The following is a 9609-nucleotide window of genomic DNA, read 5'->3' as shown; positions in this document are numbered from 1 at the left end:
GGGACTTCCTCCCTGTGTTGAGAAAACTTTTCTTCTTCCAATTCTTCTTTTCTTCATTCAACTCAGTTCAAAAAAGATACCTCAAAATACTTCAATTGGTACGCGCAAGAAATAGGCCAATTCGGCAGCTTTTTGTTCAATTTCTCGTGGAGTAAAAAATTTATCATCAGTACGAGTCAAGGGAATGATCCCCTGGCCCCGGATTTCCATATAAAGAATACGACGAGGATAAAGACCCTCTTTAACCTGAATTCTAATTGATTGGATATCCCGCATAAGGAATCGAAGGAAGACGCGACGTTTTATTCCAGGGAATCCCCAACGAAAAATGCACACTATTCCCTCTTTTCTATCGAATCGGTCATAACCACTACCTACATTCCACAAAATAGTACACCACAAGTAGGAGCTAATGAATAGGCCTGCGATTCCGTAGAAAGACATCACGACCCCCTGCGGAAAAAAAAGAATTTCTTGAGATGGAAGTATAGATATAATATTCTTACCAAGATAACTGGAAATCCCAACCGATAAGAATCCTAGTGAACCTAGAAAAAGAATACAGGCCCAGAAAAAATTACCCCTTTTTCGAGAACCTTTTAGAAGTTCTACCCATATGTGTTCTGATCGCCAATTCATATTAGATATACTAAATCCAGCAGCGGTCGATTGAAATTGAGAGAATAAGCTAAATAATTTTGACTTTACTTTTTTTGATTCTGAAATCGCCTTCAGCAACTAGTACTCCTGTGAAATAATAGGTTAGATACATTGACTTTCTATTCAAAAAATATTCGTTGATTCAATTAAAATAAATAAAATAAAACTCGCTATACCTGGCTCTGCATATTCATGCATTTATGCTCGTAGCCTATATCCGCATCCATAACCGTTTTTCATTTGTGTGTAGAAAGTGTGTGTAGAAAAAGCCACATACCCTACCATATTATATTACTTACACTAAAAAATACTAGACAATCTTATTTTTTTGCACATAAAGAAATAAAGAAGTCATTGCAATTGCCGGAAATACTAAGCCTACTAAAGGCACGAAAATAGAAGGTAAGTTTAAATCCGTCATGGAATAGGTGTCTCAATTCAAATTTACTATTTCTATCTAGTCGAAAAATATCTTAAGATTCTTATGATATAATTAAGTATATCTATTATAAGGAATATTGACTATTGTATTGTATTTTTTATTTTTAGTTTGAAAAATATTCTGTAAAAAAAATGAAAGGATAATAAGAAAATTCCAAAAAAGGAGAACTAATTAAAAAGATTTTATTTTGATTTTCCCATCCTCATGGCCTTTCTATCTTTCTAATCTAATTTGAAATTGGATTCAAAAGAAAGCGGTTAGAATTTACTTCCTGCATACATACTTCTCTAGAAGCGCATACAATAATGCGTGGTAAAGGCGGAAAAATAGTATATTCAATCAAAATCAAAGGGCAAATTATCTTACCTACTATAGATCCCCTACTACCCTCTTAGACTTTAAAAGGCGATATACCACCCAAAGAAAGGGTATGAAAATGCCGGGTGGAGTTAGCTTTTCGACGAAGACCTGTCCCGTGCAGCGAAGCCCTGTTAGTAAGACCCCCCGCAATAATGGATTATAGAAGAATATTATTCCAAATACTCCTCTGGACGCATATAGTAGCATTGCGATTCCGAATCTTTTTTATTTATGAATATGAACAGAAAAAATTCATTGTATCGTTGGGTCGGAGCGGAGGTTTGGTCCAGAAAAATTAGAAACAAAACGTCTACTCTACCGCATTGAAGTCTATAGCGCTGTATTTCCACGAAAGTATAATTCTTACCATCAGGATACGATCCTTTCTTTTGAACTAAACGTCTCTACGATGGGTCCAGGTTCTATGTCCAATCCCAAATCAAGGATTTCTCGCTCTTGATCGGAGTCATAAACTAAAAAAAAACTACCTTTTTATCCTTTTTCTCAAGGTTATAGAAAACTTCCTTATCTAGTTCTAGCATTTTGAAAAAAAAAAAATGCTTCTTTTTTTACACACAGTTCGAGTCACTTGTTGACTCACGATTACGCCTGTTAAAAGTTTCAAACGTCCTCTTTTTTGAAATTGAAAGAGAGTCCTATAAAAAGGTCTAACTTCCAAACTATGTCTTTTTTCATTCATTCTCCTTTAGTTTTTTTCTCTATCTAGAAGTGGAATAGAATAACCCGGTTGAAGGGTAATGATCATACGTCTGTAATGCATTGTATGGCCCAGAATAGGTCCTATTCTTCTACCTTTTCCAGGTAGTCGATGGCTATTCACAGCTACCACCTTAACACCAAAGAAGAGTTCGACCCAATGCTTTATTTCTGTCTTAGTGAATCCCGATTCGACATTAAAAGTATATTGATTCTTTCCCAATAAACGAAGACTTTTTTCTGTAAATACTGCGTATTTGATTCCATTATCATTATCATATGATAATACTATATTTTATTATTTTATTATTTTATTTGTATTTCTTTATTGTATTATACCTTAATATATATATTCTAGATATATAGAATAGACGAATCTCAATTTGTCAAGTCTCATGATCATATCATGATCTATTTTTATTCGGCTCAATCTTTTTTTTCTAAAAAAGATTGAGCCGAGTTTAATTGCAATCAATTAGAAGAATAAAGAAGAATTACTGCATTTCATAACTGATTTTTTTCTCTTTTTATTTCGTTTCTTTTTTATTTATACCTTCTTTATCTTTAGTTTTATCTAGTTAATCAATAGTATCTACCGGCTCGAACTCGAATTTGATCGCCTTCCATACTTCACAAGCTGCGGCTAGTTCAGGACTCCATTTGCAAGCTGCTCGGATAATTTCATTACCTTCGCGAGCAAGATCGCGCCCTTCGTTACGAGCTTGTACACAGGCTTCTAAAGCCACTCGATTAGCTGCTGCACCAGGTGCATTTCCCCAAGGATGTCCTAAAGTTCCTCCACCAAATTGTAATACAGAATCGTCCCCAAAGATTTCGGTCAGAGCTGGCATATGCCAAACATGAATACCACCTGAAGCTACCGGTATAACACCTGGCATGGATACCCAGTCCTGAGTGAAAAAGATACCGCGAGCACGATCTTTTTCAATAAAATCATCGCGCAATAAATCAACAAAACCTAAAGTCATTTCGCGTTCCCCTTCTAACTTACCTACTACTGTACCGGAGTGGATATGATCTCCCCCAGACATACGCAATGCTTTAGCTAATACACGGAAATGCATACCATGATTTTTCTGTCTATCAATAACTGCATGCATTGCACGGTGAATGTGAAGAAGTAGGCCATTGTCGCGGCAATAATGAGCCAAAGTAGTATTTGCGGTGAATCCCCCAGTTAAGTAGTCATGCATTACAATAGGAACCCCTAATTCTCTTGCAAATACAGCTCTCTTAATCATTTCTTCACATGTACCCGCAGTCGCATTCAAGTAATGCCCCTTGATTTCACCGGTTTCGGCCTGTGATTTATAAATAGCTTCGGCACAAAAGACAAAACGGTCTCTCCAGCGCATAAATGGTTGTGAGTTTACGTTTTCATCATCTTTGGTAAAATCAAGTCCACCACGTAGACACTCATAACACGCTCTACCATAATTTTTTGCGGATAATCCCAATTTTGGTTTAATAGTACATCCCAATAAAGGACGACCGTACTTGTTCAACTTATCTCTTTCAACTTGGATACCATGAGGCGGGCCTTGGAAAGTTTTTGAATAAGTAGGGGGAATTCGTAGATCCTCCAAACGTAGAGCACGTAGGGCTTTGAAACCAAATACGTTACCTACAATGGAAGTAAACATGTTAGTAACGGAACCCTCTTCAAATAGGTCTAATGGATAAGCTACATAACAGATCCATTGGTTGTCTTCCCCAGCAACAGGCTCGATGTGATAGCATCGTCCTTTGTAACGATCAAGACTGGTAAGTCCATCAGTCCAAACAGTTGTCCATGTACCAGTAGAAGATTCGGCAGCTACTGCAGCCCCTGCTTCTTCGGGCGGAACCCCAGGCTGAGGACTTACTCGGAATGCTGCCAAGATATCAGTATCCTTAGTTTCATACTCTGGGGTGTAGTAAGTCAATTTATAATCTTTAACACCAGCTTGAAATCCAACACCTGCTTTAGTTTCTGTTTGTGGTGACATAAGTCCCTCCCTATAACTCTTGAATTAAGAATTCTCACAATAACAGGGTCTACTCGATGTTAATTAGGCGTAAATGAAACTTTAGCAAAAATCTCGTAAAACAAAAAGGATATTCAATTAATATAATATCAACTCATTAAAGAAAATTGAGGGCATGCTTAGGTTAATGAATATGTTTCATTCATATATAATGCGTACACCCTGTGTATGTTCTATCCTATAGGAATTCCAATATAGGAATTCGATAGGAATTGAGTTGTTGTTATGGTAAGTTAACACGGTTCGTTATTAAACCATGGATTTGATTTACCAAATCCATAATTATTGTATACTCTTTGATAGATATAGCGCAACCCAAATTAATTCCTAATCCTTATTTTACAAGTTCTTAATAGTTCTCTTTTCTTATTTTGAATGCAAATACCTAACTAAATACTAATAAAATTCTTTGTTGACAGCAATCTATGCTTCACAGTAGTATATATTTTGTATATCGAAGTCCTAGATAGGAAAGTAGAGTAGGCACAGATCCTCCACAAAAGGCAAAATGTATATGAAAAAAAAGATTGATTGAACTTTCCAATGGACTCATTCCATGAGTAAACGATTGAATGGGATTCGCTTGGGCAACGAAATCAAGTCCTGGTCCCCTTTTCTCTCTTATTGAATTAACTAATTCATTTCCTTTTTACTTTTGGATTTTTTTTGATTTGATTTGGCATTATTCAACAATAAAAAAAGAAAAATTTCGACAAATTCCTTTTTTTTAATTATGTGATAATTATGAGAACCAATCCTACTACTTCTCCTCCCGGGGTTTCCACAATTGAAGAAAAAAGTACAGGTCGTATCGATCAAATTATTGGACCCGTGCTGGATGTCACTTTTCCCCCAGGCAAGTTACCTTATATTTATAACGCTTTGGTAGTCCAGAGTAGAGACACTGCCGATAAGCAAATTAATGTGACTTGTGAGGTACAACAATTATTAGGAAATAATCGAGTTAGAGCTGTAGCTATGAGTGCTACGGACGGGTTGATGAGAGGAATGGAAGTGATTGACACGGGAGCTCCTCTCAGTGTTCCGGTCGGTGGAGCTACTCTCGGACGAATTTTCAACGTTCTTGGGGAGCCTGTTGACAATTTGGGTCCTGTAGATAGTAGTGCAACGTTCCCTATTCATAGATCTGCGCCTGCCTTTATCGAGTTAGATACGAAATTATCCATCTTTGAAACAGGTATTAAGGTCGTCGATCTTTTAGCTCCTTATCGACGTGGAGGAAAAATAGGACTATTTGGGGGGGCTGGAGTAGGTAAAACAGTACTGATCATGGAATTAATCAATAACATTGCTAAAGCTCATGGGGGCGTATCCGTATTCGGTGGAGTAGGGGAACGGACTCGTGAAGGAAATGATCTTTATATGGAAATGAAGGAATCCGGAGTAATTAATGAAAAAAATATTGAGGAATCAAAGGTAGCTCTAGTCTATGGCCAAATGAATGAACCACCGGGAGCTCGTATGAGAGTTGGTTTAACTGCCCTAACTATGGCGGAATATTTCCGAGATGTTAATAAGCAAGACGTGCTTTTATTTATCGATAATATCTTTCGTTTTGTTCAAGCAGGATCAGAGGTATCCGCTTTATTAGGGAGAATGCCCTCCGCAGTGGGTTATCAACCTACTCTTAGTACAGAAATGGGTTCTTTGCAAGAAAGAATTGCTTCTACTAAAAAGGGATCTATAACTTCGATTCAAGCAGTTTATGTACCTGCAGACGATTTGACCGACCCTGCCCCTGCCACAACATTTGCACATTTGGATGCTACTACCGTACTTTCCAGAGGATTAGCTTCCAAGGGTATTTATCCAGCAGTAGATCCTTTAGATTCAACCTCGACTATGTTACAGCCTCGGATCGTTGGCAACGAACATTATGAAACTGCGCAAAGAGTTAAGGAAACTTTACAACGTTACAAAGAACTTCAGGACATTATCGCAATTCTTGGCTTGGATGAATTATCGGAAGAGGATCGTTTAACTGTAGCAAGAGCAAGAAAAATTGAGCGTTTCTTATCACAACCGTTCTTTGTGGCAGAAGTTTTTACTGGTTCTCCAGGAAAGTATGTTGCTCTTGCGGAAACTATTAGGGGATTTCAACTAATCCTTTCCGGAGAATTAGACGGCCTACCTGAACAGGCTGTTTTATTTGGTGGGTAACATCGATGAAGCTAGCACGAAAGCTATAACCTTAGAAGAGGAGAACAAATCGAAGAAATGAAATTAAATCTTTATGTACTGACTCCTAAGCGAATTATTTGGGATTGTGAAGTGAAAGAAATCATTTTATCCACTAATAGTGGCCAAATTGGCGTATTACCAAACCACGCCCCCATTAACACAGCAGTAGATATGGGTCCTTTGAGAATACGCCTCCTCAACGACCAATGGTTAACAGCGATTCTGTGGAGCGGTTTTGCGAGAATAGTTAATAATGAGATCATCATTTTAGGAAATGATGCGGAACTGGGTAGTGATATTGATCCGGAAGAAGCTCAAAAGGCACTTGAAATAGCCGAAGCTAACTTGAGTAAAGCTGAGGGTACGAAAGATTTGGTTGAAGCGAAGCTCGCTCTCAGACGAGCTAGGATACGAATCGAGGCTGTCAATTGGATTCCCCCATCCAATTGAAGACAATCCAGTGGTTTATAGTTGATACAAAGAAAAAGGGAAGAGGGGTAGAAAAAGTTATTAGATAGCGAAGCGAAGTAAGTCCAATGCTATCTAGTAATTTTTCTACCTACTTACCTACTATTGGATTTGAACCAATGACTCCCGCCGTATGAAAGCAATACTCTAACCACTGAGTTAAGTAGGCAATTTATCACCACAAAGGAAGACCCATTACTTCGATCGATTATATATTGAATCCCTTTTCTAAGCAATACCGCTCTGTTATTGGTCTGTTATATACTAAATACTAAACTAAATACTAAACAGATACAGATCAAAGGGGTATCCTCTGGCATTAGAAAATATTCATCTTGACAAGAAATTATCTATATGTTAAGATATCTCTGATAAGGGCTATAGCTCAGTTCGGTAGAGCAACTCGTTTACACGTGCGCCAATGCTTTTCAAAGGAGCTTATTATGCAATGAACATAATCGATCTTATTGCAAAATCAATGTCTTACTTCATAGATTCGAGAGAATAGGAGAACAGTAGCCTGACAAACAGTCGGTTCAGTCCGATTCAGGTGCCAATTCAGGTGCCTAATCAAATAGAACCCTTATGGATTTGCTAGTTGATAAGGTAAATATCCAGCCCACTAAATGCTAGGCGTAATGAGGATAAGGGCCTCCAAAAAACTTCTTTTCGTTCTATGAACTTTAAGGTGTATGAAGTCTCATAGTTAACTCTTGCAGTGGAACGATAGAGACTCCATTTCACTTAGGTTGATTTAATTTAGACCGGAGGCAGACCTAAGTCAAGGTAATCCTCCTTTGAAACACTTTGGTATTGCTCCTAGATAGATCATAATACAAAAAATCAATCAGAGCACAGGGAGCCATCTCATTATCTTTCCGTAAAGAAAAACTATGGTGGACTAACTGATCTTTAAATCAGTTTATGAAAGAGCCCAATGCAAAAAAATGCATGTTGGGTCTTTGAAACAGTTCAAATCATTTCGATAATAATCCGTTTGATCTGTTTTACCGAGAAGGTCTACGGTTCGAATCCGTATAGCCCTAATATGCCCTTTTTTAGATTTTAGGATCTCTATCCTATGTTTTCTTTAGTTTAGTATAGTTTTCATTTTCTCATTAGTATTTGTTTATAGACTGGATAGGCGCCTGCGACATAGAATAGAGATAAAAGCATTACCAAAGGCTCATTCATCGAAAATCAAAATCATACAGACAGGAAAAGAAAAACGAATTTCTATCAAATCAATAGAAGAAAGGATCCTTTCCCTGATTTGAATCCCGTCCTCCTTCAAATAGGATATCTCTAGACTTCCCTATAATAACTGCAATGATTTTATCCATTTTGCGAATTCCTACTTTGTTTTAAGTATATTTATTACTTTGTTTATAGATACATTATGTAAATTGATCAACTTTAAATAGAAAAAATAAAGTAAAGAGTAAATAAGAAAACAGAATATTCTGTCTCATAGTTCTGAAATAGAGTTCTTTATTTTTATTTTATAGTATTACTTCTCATTAATTATACTGCATAGATTAGTCCTACTATCTTAATTAGGTTCTAATTTAGTAGTATTCTCATTTTTATTTAATAGTCTCTTATTATTTTATTATTAAATATTAAATAAAGGATAGAGCTATTCTTTTTTCTAGAGATTCTAGAGAAAGCGAGACAAAGTGAAACGAGAAAGTTTTCTTTATATAAGAATTAGATCTACATACACCATATCTAAATAGAATGGAAATCCAAAAGAAAGGGAGTTGGGATTCCATTGGATGAATCTTTAAAGAAGATGCAGCACAGAGGAAACAAAGGCTAAACTTAAACTAAGCGCTTTTGTTTGAACAAAAAAGATTCTTGTTTCACCGAGGAAAAGAGAGAAGTTCTGGATAAATTGACAATGCTGAATTGAATTGACTAATTTAAGTTCCGCCTATTCCACATTAATGGGAGTACATTATGTTTCTGCTTCACGAATATGATATTTTTTGGACATTTCTAATAATAGCAAGCCTTATTCCTATTTTGGCATTTTCGATTTCAGGCATTTTCGATTTCAGGACTTTTAGCCCCGGTTAGTGAAGGACCAGAGAAGCTTTCTAGTTATGAATCGGGTATAGAACCCATGGGAGGGGCTTGGGTACAATTCCGAATACGCTATATATGTTTGCGCTCGTTTTTGTTGTTTTTGATGGTGGAAACCGTCTTTCTATACCCTTGGGCAATGAGTTTCGACGTATTGGGTGTATCCGTTTTTATCGAAGCTTTGATTTTCGTGCTTATCTTAGTTGTTGGTTTAGTTTATGCATGGCGAAAAGGAGCTTGGAATGGTCTTAACTGAATATTAGACAAAAAAAAAGAAGGAAAAGATTCTATTGAGACAGTTATGAATTTGATTGAGTTTCCCTTACTTGACCAAACAAGTTCCAATTCTGTTATTTCAACTACACCAAATGATCTTTCGAATTGGTCAAGACTCTCCAGTTTATGGCCCCTTCTATACGGTACCAGTTGTTGTTTCATTGAATTGCTTCATTAATAGGCTCACGATTCGACCTTTGATCGTTATGGATTGGTACCAAGATCAAGTCCTAGGCAAGCAGACCTAATTTTCAACAGCCGGTACGGTAACAATGAAAATGGCTCCCTCTTTAGTGAGATTATACGAGCAAATGCCTGAACCAAAATACGTCATTGCTATGGGAGCCT

Source organism: Triticum urartu, unplaced genomic scaffold (genome assembly GCF_056163025.1).
Source record: "Triticum urartu cultivar PI428250 unplaced genomic scaffold, HENAU_Tu73 scaffold2, whole genome shotgun sequence".
Taxonomy (NCBI): Eukaryota; Viridiplantae; Streptophyta; class Magnoliopsida; order Poales; family Poaceae; genus Triticum; species Triticum urartu.
The sequence above is the reverse complement of the archived record's forward strand: the minus strand, read 5'-3'. Positions refer to the sequence as shown.